Here is a 22,103-nt window from a genome sequence, read left to right as displayed (position 1 = left end):
GTGAGGTACTCTGTGTCCCCTTGGGGGACCGCGCATGAGTGCTTGTGCCATACACACTGCAGCACTGCTGGGTGTGTTAGTGCGTCGGGGACTACCGCGCCGACCGCGCCTTTTTGCCGGCCGCGCTTATAACTTTAGTCCCCGGCTTTTGCGGCCTAGTATCGCATATTCCCGCCCCCAGGCCTGCCAGTCAGGGGAAGGGTGGGACGCTGCACAGGACGGCAGCGCTGAGGGCTGGAGCATACTTTGTATCCTCCTCCCCCCTCACTCAGCACAGTGGGGCACCAGATTCCCGCACTTTCTAGGGCACGCCCACGGCCCCCTCCTCCCCACAGAACGCCGGCAGCCATTCCTGTCAGCACTTCTGACGCTGGAGAGGAGAGACAACACGGCTCTGGGAGGCCCAGGCAGGGAATCTGGTGATCACACAACCGCTTTGAGCGGTCGGTAAGCAGCACCTGAGGTGCTGGCCCCACTGAGTGCCGAAGTGTGTGTGTGTGTGTGTGTGTGTGTGTGTGTGTGTGTGTGTGTGTGTGTGTGTGTGTGTGTGTATATAATATATATATATATATATATATATATATATATATATATATATATATATATATATATATATATATATATATATATATATATATATATGCTATACATTTACACTGTACGGTCGCACTGTTGATTTTTTGGCTATATACCCTCCTGGATTGTACTCAGAGGAGACAACAGCATGTCGTCCGCAAAAAGCAAGGGTGCCAAAGCACAGGCTTACTTTGCAACCTGTACCTCATGTGCGGCTATACTACCGGCAGGTTCCACCGACCCTCATTGTGTGCAATGCTCGGCCCCTGTGGCACTTACTCAGCCGGAGCCTCTGCTACTGGTGGCCCAGGTGGAACCACCTGCTACCACTGTCCAGGTGACAGGGATGGAGTTTGCAGTATTTGCTGACAAACTGTCTGAGAGTATGGATAAATGGTCTGCTAAGATACTAGAAGCCTTACAGTTCAGACCGGTGACTCAGGCCCCGGGCACTGTTGAATCATTGACCCCAGGCCCCCCTCAGTTGGAGCAGCAAAGTGCTCCTGGGGTGACCCATAGGTCCCAGGGTGAGGTCTCTGACACGGACCGCAGTCCCAGGCCGCCTAAGCGGGCTCGCTGGGAAATTCCCTCGACTTCATCACACTGTTCAGGGTCTCAGCAGGAGGACTCTCTGGATGATGAAGCGGAGGTACCAGATCAGGATTCTGATCCTGAGGCCGCTCTCAACCTAGATACACCTGAAGGTGACACCATAGTGAATGACCTTATAGCAACCATCAATCAGGTGTTGGATATTTCTCCCCCAGCTCCTCCAATTGAGGAGTCAGCTTCTCAGCATGAGAAATTCCGTTTCAGGTTTCCCAAGCGTACAATGAGTACGTTTCTGGATCACTCTGACTTCAGAGAGGCAGTCCAGAAACACCGAGCTTGTCCAGATAAGCGGTTTTCCAAGCGCCTTAAGGATACACGCTATCCCTTCCCCCCTGACGTTGTCAAGGGCTGGGCTCAGTGTCCCAAGGTGGATCCTCCAGTCTCCAGACTGGCGGCTAGATCCATAGTTGCAGTGGAAGATGGGGCTTCACTCTAAGATGCCACTGACAGACAGATGGAGCTCTGGTTGAAATCCATCTATGAAGCTATCGGCGCGTCTTTTGCTCCAGCATTCGCAGCCGTATGGGCACTCCAAGCTATCTCAGCTTGTCATGCGCAGATTAATGCAGTCACACGTACGTCTGCTCCGCAAGTGGTGTCCTTAACCTCTCAGGCGTCGGCGTTTGCATCCTACGCCATTAATGCTGTCCTGGACTCTGCGAGCCGTACGGCGGTAGCATCCGCCAATTCGGTGGCAGTCCGCAGGGCCATGTGGCTACGTGAATGGCAGGCAGACTCTGCTTCCAAAAAGTTCTTAACCGGTTTGCCATTTTCTGGCGACTGCCTGTTTGGTGAGCGATTGGATGAAATCATTAAACAATCCAAGGGAAAGGACTCCTCCTTACCCCAGTCCAAACCAAACAGACCTCAACAACGGAAGGTACAATCGAGCTTTCGGTCCTTTCGGTCCGCGGGCAGGTCTCAATTCTCCTCGTCCTAAAGGCCTCAGAAGGATCAGAGGAACTCCGATTCATGGCGGTCTAAGTCACGTCCTAAAAAGACCGCCGGAGGAACCGCTCCCAAAGCGGCCTCCTCATGACTTTCGGCCTCCTCACACCGCATCCTCGGTCGGTGGCAGGCTTTCCCGCTTTTGCGACGCCTGGCTGCCACAGGTAAAAGACCGTTGGGTGAGAGACATTCTGTCTCACGGTTACAAGATAGAGTTCACCTCTCGTCCTCCGACTCGATTCTTCAGAACATCTCCGCCTCCCGAGCGAGCCGATGCTCTTCTGCAGGCGGTGGGCATTCTGAAGGCAGAAGGAGTGGTGATCCCTGTTCCGTTTCAGCAACAGGGTCACGGTTTTTACTCCAACTTGTTCGTGATGCCGAAAAAGGACGGATCCTTCCGTCCTGTTCTGGACCTAAAACTGCTCAACAAACACGTAAAAACCAGGAGGTTCCGGATGGAATCGCTCCGCTCCGTCATCGCCTCAATGTCCCAAGGAGACTTCCTAGCATCAATCGACATCAAAGATGCTTATCTCCACGTACCGATTGCACCAGAGCATCAGCGCTTCCTGCGTTTCGCCATAGGGGACGAACACCTTCAGTTCGTGGCACTGCCTTTCGGCCTGGCGACAGCCCCACGGGTCTTCACCAAGGTCATGGCAACAGTAGTAGCAGTTCTGCACTCTCAGGGACACTCGGTGATCCCTTACTTAGACGATCTGCTTGTCAAGGCACCCTCTCAAGTGGCATGCCAACACAGCCTGAACATTGCTCTGGAGACTCTCCAGAGTTTCGGGTGGATCATCAATTTTCCAAAGTCAAATCTGACACCGGCCCAATCACTGACATATCTTGGCATGGAGTTTCATACTCTCTCAGCGATAGTGAAGCTTCCGCTGGACGAACAGCGTTCACTACAGACAGGGGTGCAATCTCTCCTTCAAGGCCAGTCACACCCCTTGAGGCGCCTCATGCACTTCCTAGGGAAGATGGTAGCAGCAATGGAAGCAGTTCCTTTTGCGCAGTTTCATCTGCGTCCACTTCAATGGGACATTCTCCGCAAATGGGACAGGAAGTCGATGTCCCTCGACAGGAACGTCTCCCTTTCTCGGGCAGCCAAGGCTTCCCGTCAGTGGTGGCTTCTTCCCACTTCTGTCGAAGGGGAAATCCTTCCTGCCCCCATCCTGGGCTGTGGTCACGACGGACGCGAGCCTGTCAGGGTGGGGAGCGGTCTTTCTCCACCACAGGGCTCAGGGTACTTGGACTCAGCCAGAGTCCTCCCTTCAGATAAATGTTCTGGAGATAAGGGCAGTGTATCTTGCCCTAAAGGCGTTCCAGCCGTGGCTGGAAGGCAAGCAGATCCGAATTCAGTCGGACAACTCCACAGCGGTGGCATACATCAACCACCAAGGCGGAACACGCAGTCGGCAAGCCTCCCTGGAAGTCCAGCGGATTCTGCTATGGGTGGAAGCCACAGCCTCCACCATATCCGCAGTTCACATCCCGGGCGTAGAAAACTGGGAAGCAGACTTTCTCAGTCGCCAGGGCATGGACGCAGGGGAATGGTCCCTTCACCCGGACGTGTTTCAGGAGATCTGTTGCCGCTGGGGGATGCCGGACGTCGACCTAATGGCGTCCCGGCACAACAACAAGGTCCCGACATTCATGGCACGGTCTCCAGATCAGAGAGCTCTGGCGGCAGACGCCTTAGTTCAGGATTGGTCGCAGTTTCAACTCCCTTATGTGTTTCCTCCTCTGGCACTGTTGCCCAGAGTGTTACGCAAGATCAGGGCCGACTGCTGCCGCGCCATCCTCGTCGCTCCAGACTGGCCGAGGAGGTCGTGGTACCTGGATCTGTGGCATCTCACGGTGGGCCAACAGTGGGCACTACCAGACCGACCAGACTTGCTGTCTCAAGGGCCGTTTTTCCATCTGAATTCTGCGGCCCTCAACCTGACTGTGTGGCCATTGAGTCCTGGATCCTAGCGTCTTCAGGGTTATCTCAAGAGGTCATTGCCACTATGAGACAGGCTAGGAAACCAACGTCCGCCAAGATCTACCACAGGACGTGGAGGATATTCTTATCTTTGTGCTCTGATCGGGGTTTTTCTCCCTGGCCATTTGCCTTGCCCACTTTTCTTTCCTTCCTTCAATCCGGATTGGAAAAAGGTTTGTCGCTCGGCTCCCTTAAGGGACAAGTCTCAGCGCTCTTTTTCAGAAGCGCCTAGCCAGACTTCCACAGGTACGCACGTTCCTGCAGGGGGTTTGTCACATAGTCCCTCCTTACAAGCGGCCGTTAGAACCCTGGGATCTGAACAGGGTGCTGATGGCTCTTCAGAAACCACCTTTCGAGGCAATGAAGGATGTTTCTCTTTCTCGCCTTTCGCAGAAGGTGGTCTTCCTAGTAGCAGTCACATCACTTCGGAGTGTCTGAGCTAGCAGCGCTGTCATGCAAAGCCCCTTTCCTGGTGGTTCACCAGGACAAGGTGGTTCTGCGTCCGGTTCCGGAATTTCTCCCTAAGATGGTATCCCCCTTTCATCTCAATCAGGATATCTCCTTACCCTCTTTTTGTCCTCATCCAGTTCACCAATGTGAAAGGGATTTGCATTTGTTGGATCTGGTGAGAGCACTCAGACTCTACATTTCTCGTACGGCGCCCCTGCGCCGCTCGGATGCACTCTTTGTCCTTGTCGCTGGCCAGCGTAAAGGGTCACAGGCTTCCAAATCAACCCTGGCTCGGTGGATCAAGGAACCAATTCTCGAAGCTTACCGATCTTCTGGGCTTCCGGTTCCCTCAGGGCTGAGGGCCCATTCTACCAGAGCCGTGGGTGCGTCCTGGGCTTTGCGGCACCAGGCTACGGCTCAGCAGGTGTGTCAGGCAGCTACCTGGTCGAGCCTGCACACTTTCACGAAACACTATCAGGTGCATACCTATGCTTCGGCAGATGCCAGCCTAGGTAGGCGAGTCCTTCAGGCGGCGGTTGCCCACCTGTAGGAAGGGGCCGTTTTACGGCTCTATTACGAGGTTTTATTTTACCCACCCAGGGACTGCTTTTGGACGTCCCAATTGTCTGGGTCTCCCAATGGAGCGACAAAGAAGAAGGGAATTTTGTTTACTTACCGTAAATTCCTTTTCTTCTAGCTCCAATTGGGAGACCCAGCACCCGCCCCTGTTCCCTTCGGGCTGTTGTTCTTTGTGTACACATGTTGTTCATGTTGAATGGTTTCAGTTCTCCGAAATTCCTTCGGATTGAATTTACTTTAAACCAATTTATAACTTTTCCTCCGTCTTGCTTTTGCACCAAAACTGAGGAGCCCGTGATGCACGGGGGGTGTATAGGCAGAAGGGGAGGGGCTTTACACTTTTAAGTGTAATACTTTGTGTGGCCTCCGGAGGCAGAAGCTATACACCCAATTGGCTGGGTCTCCCAGTTGGAGCTAGAAGAAAAGGAATTTACGGTAAGTAAACAAAATCCCCTTCTTTATCAAAATGACGACAAACTGCTCAGTAAGTGACCTCACTGGAATCGGGGTTTCTGTCTCTACATTATGCTGCTCTCATATGGGGTAGCAAAAACCTAGTGGTGGTTCCCTTTAACTGCTCTGCTCAAGGGCAAAGTTTTGGAGATTACACTGATTTGGACAAAACTACTCTAGCTAATCTCATGCAGTAAATTGTGAGGTCTATGGCTTTTTAAAGTGAACCTGTCGGGAAATCTGTTCTAACCGTGTGTGTGTGTGTGTCACCCCCCCCCCCCCCCCTTCCTACCCATCCCTGTTGTACTAATGTGTAATGTGACTATATAAAAATTTTTTATAACTTTTGTTTACCCTATGTAAATGAGCACAGGCTCTAGCCCCATGGGCGTTCGCATGTTTTCAATGGTATCACGCCCCTGTGGGCATGAAACCATGGATTTACATCAGCGATGTGTCCATGGCTAGTTCAGAACCCGCACATGCACACTTGCTATTCCCGCAGCCTTGTTGTGCGGGTGCTTGCTTCTAGTCTTCAGATGCGCTCTGCGCATGACTGGAACTGCAGGAGTCTTCTGAGCATGCGCAGTGTGCATCTGAAGATGAGAAGAAGCAAGACTGTGGGAATGGTAAGTGCGCATGCGCAGGATGTGAAGTACTAGAGACTGTCACGTTGCTGATGTAAATCTATGGTATCAGGCCCACAGGGTGATGCAATGCCCAAGGGGCTAGTGCTCCTAGACATTTACATACAGAACACAAGGAATAAAACAGTTTTAAACATACACATTACAACACAGGGATGGGTAGGAGGGTTACTAGCACACACCACACTGCTGCTAGGTTAGAACACAAATTTACCTGACAGGTTCCCTCTAAGTGAATCATCAGGTGGTGAGATAATGTTGCATTTAACAGGGATACCGGGTTTTAGAAAATTAAACTGACTTCAATTTTTTTCTTGTTTAAAAAAAAAAAAACCCCAACACTTTTCCCCCTCTTTCCATATGACTTTGAGAAGAAGGGAATTTTGTTTACTTACCGTAAATTCCTTTTCTTCTAGCTCCAATTGGGAGACCCAGACAATTGGGTGTATAGGCTATGCCTCCGGAGGCCGCACAAAGTATTACACTCAAAAGTGTTAAGCCCCTCCCCTTCTGCCTATACACCCCCCGTGCATCACGGGCTCCTCAGTTTTGGTGCAAAAGCAAGAAGGAGGAAAAAGAATTATAAACTGGTTTAAAGTAACTTCAATCCGAAGGAATATCGGAGAACTGAAACCATTCAACATGAACAACATGTGTACACAAAAAAACAGGGGCGGGCGCTGGGTCTCCCAATTGGAGCTAGAAGAAAAGGAATTTACGGTAAGTAAACAAAATTCCCTTCTTCTTTGTCGCTCCATTGGGAGACCCAGACAATTGGGACGTCCAAAAGCAGTCCCTGGGTGGGTAAAATAATACCTCGTAAGAGAGCCGTAAAACGGCCTCTTCCTACAGGTGGGCAACCGCCACCTGAAGGACTCGTCTACCTAGGCTGGCATCCGCCGAAGCATAGGTATGCACCTGATAGTGTTTCGTGAAAGTGTGCAGGCTCGACCAGGTAGCCGCCTGACACACCTGCTGAGCCGTAGCCTGGTGCCTCAAAGCCCAGGACGCGCCCACGGCTCTGGTAGAATGGGCCTTCAGCCCTGAGGGAACCGGAAGCCCAGCCGAACGGTAGGCTTCGAGAATTGGCTCCTTGATCCACCGAGCCAAGGTTGATTTGGAAGCCTGTGACCCTTTACGCTGGCCAGCGACAAGGACAAAGAGTGCATCCGAGCGGCGCAGGGGCGCCGTACGAGAAATGTAGAGTCTGAGTGCTCTCACCAGATCTAACAAGTGCAAATCCTTTTCACATTGGTGAACTGGATGAGGACAAAAAGAAGGTAAGGAGATATCCTGATTGAGATGAAAGGGGGATACCACCTTAGGGAGAAATTCCGGAACCGGACGCAGAACCTCCTTGTCCTGGTGAAACACCAGGAAAGGGGCTTTGCATGACAGCGCTGCTAGCTCAGACACTCTCCGAAGAGAAGTGACTGCTACTAGAAAAACCACTTTCTGCGAAAGGCGTGAGAGAGAAATATCTCTCATTGGCTCGAATGGTGGTTTCTGAAGAACCATCAGCACCCTGTTCAGATCCCAGGGTTCTAACGGCCGCTTGTAAGGAGGAACGATGTGACAAACCCCCTACAGGAACGTGCGTACCTGTGGAAGTCTGGCTAGGCGCTTCTGGAAAAAAAACAGCGCTGAGACTTGTCCCTTAAGGGAGCCGAGCGACAAACCCTTTTCCAGTCCAGATTGAAGGAAGGACAGAAAAGTGGGCAAGGCAAAAGGCCAGGGAGAAAAACCCTGAGCAGAGCACCACGACAGGAAAATTTTCCACGTCCTGTGGTAGATCTTGGCGGACGTTGGTTTCCTAGCCTGTCTCATAGTGGCAATGACGTCTTGAGCTAACCCTGAAGACGCTAGGATCCAGGACTCAATGGCCACACAGTCAGGTTGAGGGCCGCAGAATTCAGATGGAAAAACGGCCCTTGAGATAGCAAGTCTGGTCGGTCTGGTAGTGCCCACGGTTGGCCGACCGTGAGATGCCACAGATCCGGGTACCACGACCGCCTCGGCCAGTCTGGAGCGACGAGGATGACGCGGCGGCAGTCGGCCCTGATCTTGCGTAACACTCTGGGCAACAGTGCCAGCGGAGGAAACACATAAGGGAGCTGAAACTGCGACCAATCCTGAACTAAGGCGTCTGCCGCCAGAGCTCTGGGATCTTGAGACCGTGCCATGAACGTCGGTACCTTGTTGTTGTGCCGGGACGCCATGAGGTCGACGTCCGGCACCCCCCAGCGGCAACAGATCTCCTGAAACACGTCCGGGTGAAGGGACCATTCCCCTGCGTCCATGCCCTGGCGACTGAGATAATCTGCTTCCCAGTTTTCCACGCCTGGAATGTGAACTGCAGAGATGGTGGAGGCCGTGGCTTCCACCCACATCAAAATCCGCCGGACTTCCTGGAAGGCTTGCCGACTGCGTGTGCCGCCTTGGTGGTTGATGTATGCCACCGCTGTGGAATTGTCCGACTGAATTCTGATCTGTTTGCCTTCCAGCCACTGCTGGAACGCTTTCAGGGCAAGATACACTGCCCGTATTTCCAGAACATTGATCTGAAGCGAGGACTCTTGCTGGGTCCACGTACCCTGAGCCCTGTGGTGGAGAAAAACCGCTCCCCACCCTGAGAGACTCGCGTCCGTCGTGACCACCTCCCAGGATGGGGGTAGGAAGGATTTCCCCTTCGATAATGAAGTGGGAAGAAGCCACCACCGAAGGGAAGCTTTGGTCGCCTGAGAGAGGGAGACGTTCCTGTCGAGGGACGTCGGCTTCCTGTCCCATTTGCGTAGGATGTCCCATTGAAGAGGACGCAGGTGAAACTGCGCGAAAGGAACTGCCTCCATTGCTGCCACCATCTTCCCCAGGAAGTGCATGAGGCGCCTCAAGGGGTGTGACTGGCCTTGAAGGAGAGATTGTACCCCTGTCTGTAGTGACCGCTGCTTGATCAGCGGAAGCTTCACTATCGCTGAGAGGGTATGAAACTCCATGCCAAGGTATGTGAGCGATTGGGCCGGTGTCAGATTTGACTTTGGAAAATTGATGATCCACCCGAAACTCTGGAGAGTCTCCAGGGTAGCGTCGAGGCTGTGTTGGCATGCCTCTTGAGAGGGTGCCTTGATCAGGAGATCGTCCAAGTAAGGGATCACCGAGTGACCCTGAGAGTGGAGGACCGCTACTACAGTAGCCATAACCTTGGTGAAAACCCGTGGGGCTGTTGCCAGGCCGAACGGCAGTGCCACGAACTGCAGGTGTTCGTTTTCTATGGCGAAGCGCAAGAAGCGCTGGTGCTCTGGAGCAATCGGTACGTGGAGATAAGCATCTTTGATATCGATCGATGCAAGGAAATCTCCTTGGGACATTGAGGCGATGACGGAGCGGAGGGATTCCATCCGGAACCGCCTGGTCTTTACGTGTTTGTTGAGAAATTTCAGGTCCAGGACAGGACGGAAAGACCCATCCTTCTTTGGGACCACAAACAAGTTGGAGTAAAAACCGTGGCCCTGTTGCTGAAGAGGAACAGGGACCACCACTCCTTCTGCCTTCAGAGTGCCCAGCGCCTGCAGAAGAGCCTCGGCTCGCTCGGGAGGCGGGGATGACCTGAAGAATCGAGTCGGGGGACGAGAGGTGAACTCTATCTTGTAACCGTGAGACAGAATGTCTCTCACCCAACGGTCTTTTACCCGTGGCAGCCAGGCGTCGCAAAAGCGGGAGAGCCTGCCACCGACCGAAGATGCGGAGTGAGGAGGCCGAAAGTCATGAGGAAGCCGCTTTGGTAGCGGCACCTCCGGTGGCCTTTTTAGGACGTGACTTAGACCGCCATGCGTCAGAGTTCCTTTGATCTTTCTGAGGCCTTTTGGACGAGGAGAATTGGGACCTGCCCGCGCCCCGAAAGGACCGAAACCTCGACTGCCCCTTCCTCTGTTGGAGTATGTTCGGTTTGGGCTGGGGTAAGGATGTATCCTTTCCCTTGGATTGTTTGATGATTTCATCCAAACGCTCGCCAAACAATCGGTCGCCAGAAATTGGCAAACTGGTTAAGCGCTTTTTGGAAACAGAATCTGCCTTCCATTCCCGTAGCCACAAGGCCCTGCGGAGTACCACCGAATTGGCGGCTGCAACCGCCGTACGGCTCGCAGAGTCCAGGACAGCATTAATAGCGTAAGACGCAAATGCCGACGTCTGAGTGGTTATGGACGCCACCTGTGGCGCGGACGTGCGTGTGGCTGCGTCAATTTGCGCTTGACCTGCTGAGATAGCTTGTAGCGCCCATACGGCTGCGAACGCTGGGGCAAAAGAAGCGCCGATAGCTTCATAGATGGATTTCAACCAGAGCTCCATCTGCCTGTCAGTGGCATCTTTGAGTGAAGCCCCATCTTCCACTGCAAGTATGGATCTAGCTGCCAGTCTGGAGATTGGAGGATCCACTTTGGGACACTGAGCCCAACTTTTGACCACGTCAGGGGGAAAAGGATAACGTGTATCCTTAAGGCGCTTAGAAAAAACGCTTATCTGGACAAGCATGGTGATTCTGGACTGCCTCTCTGAAATCAGAGTGGTCCAGAAACATACTCTGTGTACGCTTGGGAAACCTGAAACGGAATTTCTCCTGCTGAGAAGCTGACTCCTCCACCGGAGGAGCTGAGGGAGAAATATCCAACATACGATTGATGGACGCAACAAGGTCGTTCACTATGGCGTCCCCGTCCGGAGTATCAAGATTGAGAGCGGCCTCAGGATCAGAATCCTGATCAGCTGTCTCCGCATCATCAACCAGAGATTCCCCCCTCTGAGACCCTGCACAATATGATGATGTCGAGGGAAAATCTAAGCGAGCTCGCTTAGTCGGTCTGGGGCTGGGGTCTGTGTCAGAACCCTCAGCCTGGGATCCATGAGATACCCCGGGAGGACATTGTTGGTCCAGCTGAGGTGGGCCAGGGAACAAAGATTCAACAGAGTCCCTGTGCTGAGATACCGGCCTGGACTGCAAGGCTTCTAGTATCTTAGCCATAGTCTCAGAGAGTTTTGCAAACTCCGTCCCCGTCACCTGAACAGTGTTAGCAGGTGGCTCCCCCTGGGCCCCTCTTAGCAGAGGCTCCGGCTGAGTAAGTGCCACAGGGGCCGAACAGTGCACACAATGAGGGTCAGTGGAACCTGCCGGTAGCGGGGTCGTACATGCGGCGCAGGCAACATAATAAGCCTGTGTTTTGGCACCCCTGCTTTTCGTGGGTGCCATGCTATTATCTTCCCTGAGTAACACAATAGGGTATATAGCCAGAAATCAACTGTGCACCATACAGGGTAAAACATATATACCATAAACATATAATGTTACACTACTGCACAATGGGGCTAGCACCACAGGTGCTGCTTACCACCCGCCTAAAGCGGTTGTGAGGCCACCAGAGTCCCTGCCTGGGTCTCCCAGACTTTGTCCCCCTCTGCTGCGTCCGAGGAGCTGACAGGAATGGCTGCCGGCGTCCTGAGGAGAGGAGGGAGCCGTGGGCGTGACCCAGAAAGTGCGGGAACTGGTGCCCGCACTGTGCACAGTGAGGGGGGTGGAGTATGCAAAGCATGCTCCAGCCCTCAGTGCTGCTCGTTCTGTGCAGCGTCCCGCCCTTCCCCTGCCTGTCAGGGCTGTGGGCGGGAGGAAAGGAAACTAGGCCGCAAAAAGCCGGGGACTCTAGTAATAAACGCGGCCGCCGTAAAAGCGCGGCCGGCGTGAAAGTCCCCGGCGCACTACAAGTCCCAGCCGCGCCGCAGTGTTTCCATGGCCGCGGCGGTCAGTGCGGCAGTCCCTATACATAAACACTCAGCAACGCTGAGTGTGTAATGGCACATATTAACCCGGTCAGCGCCGTGGTCCCCGGTGCACTAGCACACCCAGCAAAGCTGGAGTATTGCTGTGCGCTGTCCCCACAGGGATACAGAGTACCTCCAAGTAGCAGGGCCATGTCCCTGAACGATACCCCGGCTCCTATCCAGCAGGCTCCACAGGAGTTGTGGATGAAGCACGGTCTCAGTGCCTGGAGACCGATAGGATCCCACTTCACCCAGAGCCCTGAGGGGGATGGGGAAGGAAAACAGCATGTGGGCTCCAGCCTCCGTACCCGCAATGGATACCTCAACCTTACAACACCACCGACAAGAGTGGGGTGAGAAGGGAGCATGCTGGGGGCTCTATATGGGCCCACTTTTCTTCCATCCGACATGGTCAGCAGCTGCTGCTGACCAATCTGTGGAGCTGTGCGTGCGTGTCTGACCTCCTTTGCACAAAGCAAAAAACTGAGGAGCCCGTGATGCACGGGGGGGTGTATAGGCAGAAGGGGAGGGGCTTAACACTTTTGAGTGTAATACTTTGTGCGGCCTCCGGAGGCATAGCCTATACACCCAATTGTCTGGGTCTCCCAATGGAGCGACAAAGAAAACTATCTTTGGTCTCGGTGCGAACCATCAAAATATCTGATTGCACTCTTAAGTTGTTCAATGACTCTGCATCTTAAGCCCACGTCTCACTAAGCGACATCGCTGCTGAGTCACGGTTTTTGTGACGCAACAGCGATCTTGCTAGCGATGTCGCTGTGTTTGACATCCAGCAACAACCTGGCTCCTGCTGTGAGGTTGCCAGAGGTTGCTGAATGTCCTGGACCATTTTTTTGGTGGTTGCTCTCCCGCTGTGAAGCACACATTGCTGTGTTTGATAGTTGCTCTCACGCTGTCAATGTGCAGGGAGCCGGCTTCTGCGGACACTGGTAACCAAGGTACTCATCAGGTAACCAAAGGCTTTGCTTGGTTACCCGATATCTACCTTGGTTACCAGCGTCCGCAGCTTCTAGTAGCCAGCTCCCTGCACATGTAACCAAGGTACACATCTGGTAACTATAAGCAAAGTGCTTTGCTTAGTAACCCGATGTGTACTATGGTTACCAAACAGTGTCGTTACACGGGTCGCTGGTGGCTAATCTCTGTGGAAATCTTTTTTGACAGCTCAACAGCGGCCATGTAGCGACGCTCTAGCGATCCCTGCCAGGTCGGATCGCTGCAGCGTCGCTAAGTGTGACTGTACCTTTTTAGTCTCCGACCACTGACTGAGGAAAGCAACAGGAGGGGGAAGTGACATGCATGATTTGTATCCGTTGGCACTTGGCTATTCAAGTCTGAGTCTGGGGGGAAAAAAAAATTAAACCTCACTTGCATGGGGGTGTTTCCCCTGCCTCCCTCCCTCTGACTGCCAGATTCCCTCCCACAGGATAATTCTGCATGATATGTTCATGTTTTGTACTGTATCAAAAACACAATTGATGGTTCTAGCATAGTGAGACTTCAAAAATCTCATGTTTTCTCCCTTGCACTTGCCTACCACTTTACCCTACACCACACATTTCTTCGGTATGTGGTTATCAGCATGTCAATTGTTTCACCTATTAAAAAGGGTCAAAATCACAAACTGTATTTTACATAATTTTTCTTGTCAATGCTCTGGTTTTTGCTACAGAAAAATGTATGAACATACCAGTACTATTTTATAGATTTTTTTTTTTGTCTGCTGTACACAGTAAAATAACACATGAACCATAGGTAATGTCTCAGCTGCCCCTTCTCACCCACAGTTAAATGTAAAGGGTTAATCTCCAACTGGTTCAGTGATTTAATATACAGGAATGGTATAATGCAAAGCAATTTTCAAGTGGTTGCGTTATGTAATGATACTGTGGCTTCTTGATGAGGTGTTGACTGTTACATCCTTTAGTTTCAGAAGAGGCATCACATGTTTAGTATATAATTCTAGATTTTAATTTGTGATCCTATTCTACCCTTCATACTATGTAGTGAGATGTTTGGTTGTACCACTGTCCCTGCATAGGAAGGGAATGGGCACTATGAATCCACTTTTGGCAAAGGATAAACAACAATACTTCAAATTAGCCACTTGCTGTGTAATACAGCTGAGCAAGCGCAGACATACAAGCCCCTGAACTACCAATGGTGTGTTTTTTGTTTTTTTTTTAATTTAAAATGTATATATGTCAGACTATAGCACCTATGTATAACTGGGTCTTTATACTCTTTGAAAGAAACTTGCACAACAACTTACCATGGTGATTTGGTATTTATTTTTTTTCTTTAACAGCTCTGGTAAAATGAAAGCTGCGCTGATGCTGATGTGGGCAACAGACAGGCTTTATATAGTAAGAGGGGACATGCAGATTTGGAGGATTAGAAATCTTTATTCCAAGACTTTGACAGTTACATTTATTGACACTTAAGCTATCACACCATTGTCCTGATTGAAGACTGACGCTTTCTAAGTAAAGGTACCATCACATATAACGAGATCGCAGCTGAGTCACTGTTTCTGTAACACAGTAGCGATCCCGTTAGCGATCTCGTTATGTGTGACACCTACCAGCGATCAGGCCCCTGCTGTGAGATCTTTAGTTGTTGCAGAATGGTCCAGGCCATTTTCTTCAAAGGCGATGTCCTGCTGGGCAGGATGCTCGCTGTGCTTGACACTGTGTGTGTGTGACAGGGTCACAGTGACTGCTGAGATCGTTATACAGGTCGCTACTGCGACCTGTATTGTTCCTGCATCGCTGGTAAGATCTGACTGTGTGACATCTCACCTGCGACCTCCCAGCGACTTACCTGCGATCCCTATCAGGTTGCATCGTTTTCGGGATCGCTGGTAAGTCGTTGTGTGTGACTGGGCCTTTAGACTTAAGGCACCCCTGGAGTAAGATTCTTCCTACCTGACAATGTCACCTGGTTGCTGCAAATAGTTTTATTTAAGTTCTCAATGCTAGAGCTTTTTTTGTATAAGGCCTGTTTCACACATCTGTGAAAAACAGACATTATTCACTGACGTGTAAAAAAAAAAAAAAAAAAAAAAAAAAAAAACCCGCATATGTACCATGTTCTGTGAATCACGGCACACGTGAGTCCATGTGCAATCCATGATTGCATAAGGACTTATGCTTACCTGTCCCTGTTCTGCTCTCCATGGTGCTGAAGTCTCTGGCTCTGCAACTACTTCCGGGTCGGCTCTAGCTGCATTCCTGCATATGCATGCCTTAATGAGCCGGGCAGGAAGCTGCAGAGAGCTGAGGCTGCACAGAGCGTCGTTGAAGCCGGGTGAGTTAAAAATGTATTTTAATTTTCAAAGTCCTTGTTTTTCTGGTACGTGTTTCACGGACCACACCATAGTGGGGTCTGTGGGATATCAGTGATGCCAGAAAAAAAAAAACTGACATGTCTCCGTGCGGCAATCACGGACACACGTGTATGCTGCACGTAGACACGGTCAGTGAAAAATCACTGATGTGTGAGCAGACCCATTGATTTTAATGTGTCTGAGTTTGGTACGTATATATATATATAAAAAAAAAAAGCATATGTCCCAGAATCACTGTCTGAAACAGGCCTAAAGCTGAGTGAAGTGTTTTTTCTTGCAGATTTTCACAAATTGCAATGATATGCTTGTGCACAGTTAGGTTTTTTTTTCCCTGCAGAAAAAAATTGCAGCTTTTTTTTTTTTTTTTATGTACACCATTGAAAAATTAAAAAAAAACACGCTTTCTTGCCAGGAGATGTAGATCAGGAATCTGCCAATCAGGGATGGGGTTATACAAAGTTCCATAATATGGAGTACTAAACAGCAGCAGACTAAAGGCCACGTCACACTAAGCAACATCGCTGCTAAGGAACAACTTTTGTGACGTAGCAGCGATGTTGCTAGCGATGTTGCTGTGTGTGACATCCAGCAACAACCTGGCCCCTGCTGTGAGGTCGTTGGTTGTTGCTGAATGTCCTGGGCCATTTTTTTAGTTGTTGCTCTCCCGCTGTGAAGCACACATCACTGTGTGTGACAGCGACAGAGCAACAACTAAATGTGCAGGCAGCAGGAGCCGGCTTCTGCGGACGCTGGTAACCACGAAGCCCTTACCTTGGTTACCCGATATTTACCTTCGTTACCAGCGTCCGCAGCTGTCAGTGCCAGTGCCTGCTGTTCCCTGCACACATAGCCACAGTACACATCGGGTAATTAACCCGATGTGTACTGTGGCTAGGAGTGCAGGGAACAGCAGGCACTGGCAGTGTGAGAGCGGCGGACGCTGGTAATGAAGGTAAATATCGGGTAACCAAGGTAAGGGCTTCTTGGTTACCCGATGTTTACCGTGGTTACCAGCGTACGCAGAAGCCGGCTCCTGCTGCCTGCACACGTAGCAGAGTACACATCGGGTAATTAACCCGATGTGTACTGTGGCTAGGTGTGCAGGGAGCCAGCGCTAAGCGGTGTGCGCTGGTAACCAAGGTAAATATCGGGTTGGTTACCCGATATTTACCTTAGTTACCAAGCGCAGCATTGCTTCCACGCAGTGCTGGGGTCACTGGTTGCTGGTGAGATCTGCCTATTTGACAGCTCACCAGCAACCCGTGTAGCGACGCTCCAGCGATCCCTGCCAGGTCAGGTTGCTGGTGGGATCGCTGGAGCGTCGCTTAGTGTGACATCTCACCAGCGACCTAGCAACTTACCAGCAATCCCTATCAGGTTGTATTGTAGTTGGGATCTCTGGTAAGTTGTTTAGTGTGACTGGGCCTTTAGCCCTGTAATCTATTGATTAAACTTTTTTTTATTAAAACGATACTAGGCAGCTGTAATCGGATTAGATGGCAAAACCCTTCTGACAGATTCTTCTTAAAGGGAGTTTTTCAGTAGAATTAAACATAGTCCATATGGGTATGCAGGTAATAGGAAGCTCTATAAACTGATATTTTTGATCCGATGTTTTTGTTTCCAGGGAAATCCAAGTTTTTCCTATATGTAAATGAGCTGCTAAGACTTATGTACTGTTAGTTAAATTTCTCACACTGGTAACAGCTCCTTTAATTTAAAATAAGCTCTGGAGTCAGTCTGAGCAAGATCAATGTCCGGCCCATAGAGTTTAACAGCTCATTTACATATTCCAAAGAAATCCATGTCTTTCTACTAAGACATCAGATTGCAGATATCAAAGTATCATTTTAATCTGCTTCATATGACCTACATGCCCATATAGACTGCTTAGGAGGGTTGATTTGAGGTGTGCCATCTATAGTGGCCATGGGCAGCACACATGGGGGCCATATCTAACACAGGGGAGGTGTGCCATCTATAGGGGCCATGGGCAGCACAGGGGGACGTGTGCAATCTTTAGGGGGCCATGGGCAACACGGGAACATGTGCAATCCATAGGGGGCCATGGGCAGCACAGGGGGACATGTGCCAGCAATAGGGGATGTGTGTCATCAATGGGGAACATGTGGCATCACTGGGGGACGTGTCCGAGCACAAGGGGGCTATATTCAATATAAGGGGGCCATATCCAGATTAAGGGGGGCTAATTTTAGGATGGGGGCTATGAGGGACATATACCCTATATGATTTGTTAGATGGACACTGGCATTATAAGATGAATCCCATTTAACATTAAAAAAAAAAAAATCTCTTTTCCTTCACCAAATTTGGGGATGCGTCTTATAATCAGGTGTGTCTTATAAAGCGAAAAATACGGTAAGTATAGAAGTTACACTGCACACTCAAGTAGCATATAAATAATTAGTTTATTTTGCTATAAATTCAAAAAAAGCCAAGCAAAGGAAGTGAACTCATAAAGGCAGATATGTAATCTCTGACGTTTCGGCCAACGATCTTATTCACAGTTTACTATAAAAAATAGAATACAAAATCACAAAAAATATATAAGTTACAAAGTTTGTTTAGACATTTTTTTTTTTTTTTACAATAATACAATAGTGAACAAAGACATATGGTAACTATTGTCAGGGGAAAAGATTGCAAATATTTCCAAGTATATCATGTCAAGGGTTAACAATAATAATCACCAAACATGGCAAGTCTTTCAGCAGAAACATTTATAATGGCAGCAATAGGAAATGGAGAGTGGAAATAGGGGGGAAGGGAGCTGGTATCAGCATATCATGGGAAAAAGCAAGGAAATAAGTGCATATTGTGATCAGACTAGATGGGAATCGAGTGTTAGAGAGATTAGACCAGGTATACTACCTGCCAGAAATGCGTGCGCGGTAGGTGTCTAGTGATCCTGAAAGGGATGTGACGTCACGCGCGGTCATTGTCCCTATACTCCAAGATGTATTAATTGAAATGGTGAACATCGGGTAGTGAGGTGACACCGCGCACATGCGCGGACATCACCTTCTCCCGTGGTGTGTATGTAAATTTATATGAGAGGATAGCGTCGGGCCGGGAGGTGACGCCACGCGCACGCGCGGTCATCATCCCCGCCCATAGTGATAATGTGGGGAATGGTGCCATGGTGTAGAGATGACGCAGCATGCATGTGCGGTCGTTATCCCAGCACCCGGCAAAGGATTGAATATTCCTGTGAGGAGGAAAGGAGGAGGTGACATCACGCTCACGCGTGGTCATTGTCCCCGCCCACAGTGGTAATATGGGGAATGGTTGTCATGGTGCAAAAATGACGCTACGCATGCGCGGTCATCATCCCAGCAAAGGAGAGACTGTTCCTGTGTTAAACTGTAAGGTATAATGAAGCTGTCTGGGATGATTTGATGTAGATATGAAAATATAAAGTTAAGGAGGAGGAGAGAGAGGAGGAGGTGAAGGAGGTGAAGATGGGGCGAAAAAAGGATATAAGATAATGTATATAAAACAAAGGAAATAACCGAACAGAAGAAGAAAGGTGCCGTACCAGTCTTACCCATCAGGACGGGACATGGGAAAGGGGAGGAAGAGGAGAGGAATGGAGATCCAATTTATTGTAGGTCATTTATTCATGTCTGTTAGAAAAAATAGAGAATATGTTAGACATATAATCACATGGACCATTCAATTTCCCTGTTGAGACCAAATGGTGTAAGTGTAAGGAGTGTGTAAATCCAATAACTCTCTCTTCGTTTTAGAAGCTGTATATGGTTCCCACCACGTATTGGACGATCTATTCTTTGTAAGACTTGGAATCTTAGTTGAGAAACTGAGTGTCGAGCTTCTTTGAAGTGGTGTGGTATTGGAAGCCAAGTTTTATTGCAGCGTATTGTGGACTTATGGCTGGCAATTCTATCCCGTACATGTTGTGTGGTTTCTCCTACGTACAGTAGACTGCAAGGGCATTTGACTATGTAAATGACAATATTAGTATCACAGGTATAGACATCTTTGATAGGATAGGATTTGCCAGTTCTGGGATGGGTTATTTTCTTAGGCACAAAACGGACGGGGACTTTCCCTTGCCTCAGTTGTGCCGCCTGTTCCAATGTGATTAAAGGCAGCTCTGTAACCCAATGTAATGTAATGTAAACAATCGGTTTGCATAAATTTCCAAAAATGTTTGCACAATCTCAGGGAACCTCATCTGCATGCTTTTCGTCCTCATCGGGGGTCTCCATCTTTACTACAGTTCATCACCGTAACTGACTTTAGGGGGCTAATGCTCACATTTGAGGTGTTTGGCACATTGGAGAGGACTTCACTTCACGGATGAATCATGGTTTACACTGTATAGGGGCAGATGGTAGACTGCACGTATGGAGTATTGTGGGTGAGCTGTTTGCTAATGTCAGTGTTGTGAGTTGGGCGGTCCATGGTGACAGGTGGGTTATGCTATGGCCAGGCGTGTTATGGATAACAAACAGGTGTATTTTAATAATGCCATTTAGAATGCACAGTAAGATAGATAAGGTGATGACATCCTGAGGCTCAATTTTGTGCCATTATAGTTTCATAGTTTCATAGTTTTTAAGGTTGAAGGGAGACTCTACGTCCATCTAGTTCAACCCGTAGCCTAACATGTTGATCCAGAGGAAGGCAAAAAAAAACCCCAATGTGTCAAACAAGCTCCAATGGGGAAAAAAATTCCTTCCTCACTCCACATACAGCAATCAGACTAGTTCCCTGCATCAACACCCTGTCATAAAATCTAATATACATAACTGGTAATATTAAATTTTTCAAGAAAGGCATCCAGGCTCTGCTTAAATGTTAGTAGTGAATCACTCATTACAACATCATACGGCAGAGAGTTCCATAGTCTCACTGCTCGTACAGTAAAGAATCCTCGTCTGTGATTATGATTAAACCTTCTTTCCTCAAGACGTAGCGGATGCTCCCGTGTTCCAGTCACAGGCCTAGGTGTAAAGAGATCTTTTGAAAGGTCTCTGTACTGTCGCCTCATATGTTTATACATTGTGATTAGATCCCCCCTAAGCCTTTGTTTTTCCAAACTAAATAACCCCCAAGTTTAATAACCTGTCTTGGTATTGCAGCCCACCCATTCCTCTAATAATCTTGGTCGCTCTTCTATCTACCTGTAAGATTATGCTATTTATAACCTTCTATACTTTTGCTATCAAGAAAAGCATCCATTCCTCTCTTAAATTCATTCAGTGAGTTGGCCATCACCACTTCCTCAGTAAGAGAGTTCCAAAGCCTCACTGCTCTTACCGTGAAGAACCCTCTTCTATGCTGATGTAGGAATTTTCTTTCCTCCAGTCGAAGAGAATGCCCCCTTGTTCTTGTCATAGTCCTTAGTACAAACAGATCATGGGAGAGATCTCTATATGGCCCTCTGATATATTTGTACATATTTATTAGGTCTCCCCTAAGTCTTCTCTTTTCTAGAGTAAATAGACCTAATTTTGATAACCTTTCCGTGTATTGTAATGCACCCACTCCATTTATTATTTTAGTAGCCCGCCTCTGAACCCTTTCAAGTTCAGTAATGTCTTTCTTGAGCACCGGCGCCCAAAATTGCACACAATACTCCAAGTGTGGTCTGACTAGTGATTTGTACAGAGGGAGAATGATGTTTTCATCTCCTGTCCCCAGACCTCTTCTAATGCATCCCATCACCCTATTTGCTTTGGTGGCTGCTGCCTGACACTGGGCACTCCAATTTAGATTCTTATTGACTAAGATGCCTAAGTCTTTTTCCATGTCTGATTTCAACAGCAGTTTTCCATTTAGTAAGTAATCGTAGCATCTGTTTCTCCTTCCCATGTGCATAACCTTACACTTATCTGTGTTAAACCTCATTTGCCATTTTTCAGCCCAATTCTCCAATTTACTCAAATCCATCTGTAGTTGCAAACTGTCCTCCTTTGTGTTAACTACCATACATAATTTTGTATCATCTGCAAATACTGATATTTTACTCTGTAAACCATCCACCAGATCATTAATAAATATATTAAATAGTAGGGGGTCCAATACAGACCCCTGTGGCACCCCACTAGTAACCCTGGCCCAATCTGAGTTTGCGCCATTAATAACCACTCTTTGTTTTCTATCACTAAGCCAGCTACCTACCCATCTACACACATTTTCCCCGAGCCCAAGCTTTCTCATTTTACTTATCAGTCTTTTATGTGGGACAGTGTCAAATGCTTTACCGAAGTCGAGATAAATGACATCCAATGATTCTCCTCGGTCCATGTGAGAGCTTACATCCTCATAGAAGCTGATCAGGTTAGTTTGACAGGAGCGATCCTTCATAAATCCATGTTGATATGGAGTTAAACAATTATTAACATTGAGACATTCCATAATAGTATCCCTTAAAAACCCTTCAAACATTTTACCCACAACAGATGTTAAGCTTACCGGCCTATAGTTTCCAGGTTCCCTTTTACACCCTTTTTTGAATATTGGTACCACATTTGCTAGCCGCCAATCCAGTGAAACAGACCCAGTTTCTATAGAGTCTTTAAATATAAGGAATAGAGGCTTGTCTATCTCATTACTTAACTCCCTTAATACACGAGGGTGAATGCCATCAGGGCCTGGTGATTTGTCAATTTTAATG

This window comes from Anomaloglossus baeobatrachus, chromosome 1, assembly GCF_048569485.1.
Source record: "Anomaloglossus baeobatrachus isolate aAnoBae1 chromosome 1, aAnoBae1.hap1, whole genome shotgun sequence".
Classification (NCBI taxonomy): Eukaryota; Metazoa; Chordata; class Amphibia; order Anura; family Aromobatidae; genus Anomaloglossus; species Anomaloglossus baeobatrachus.
This window is presented reverse-complemented; position numbering follows the sequence as displayed.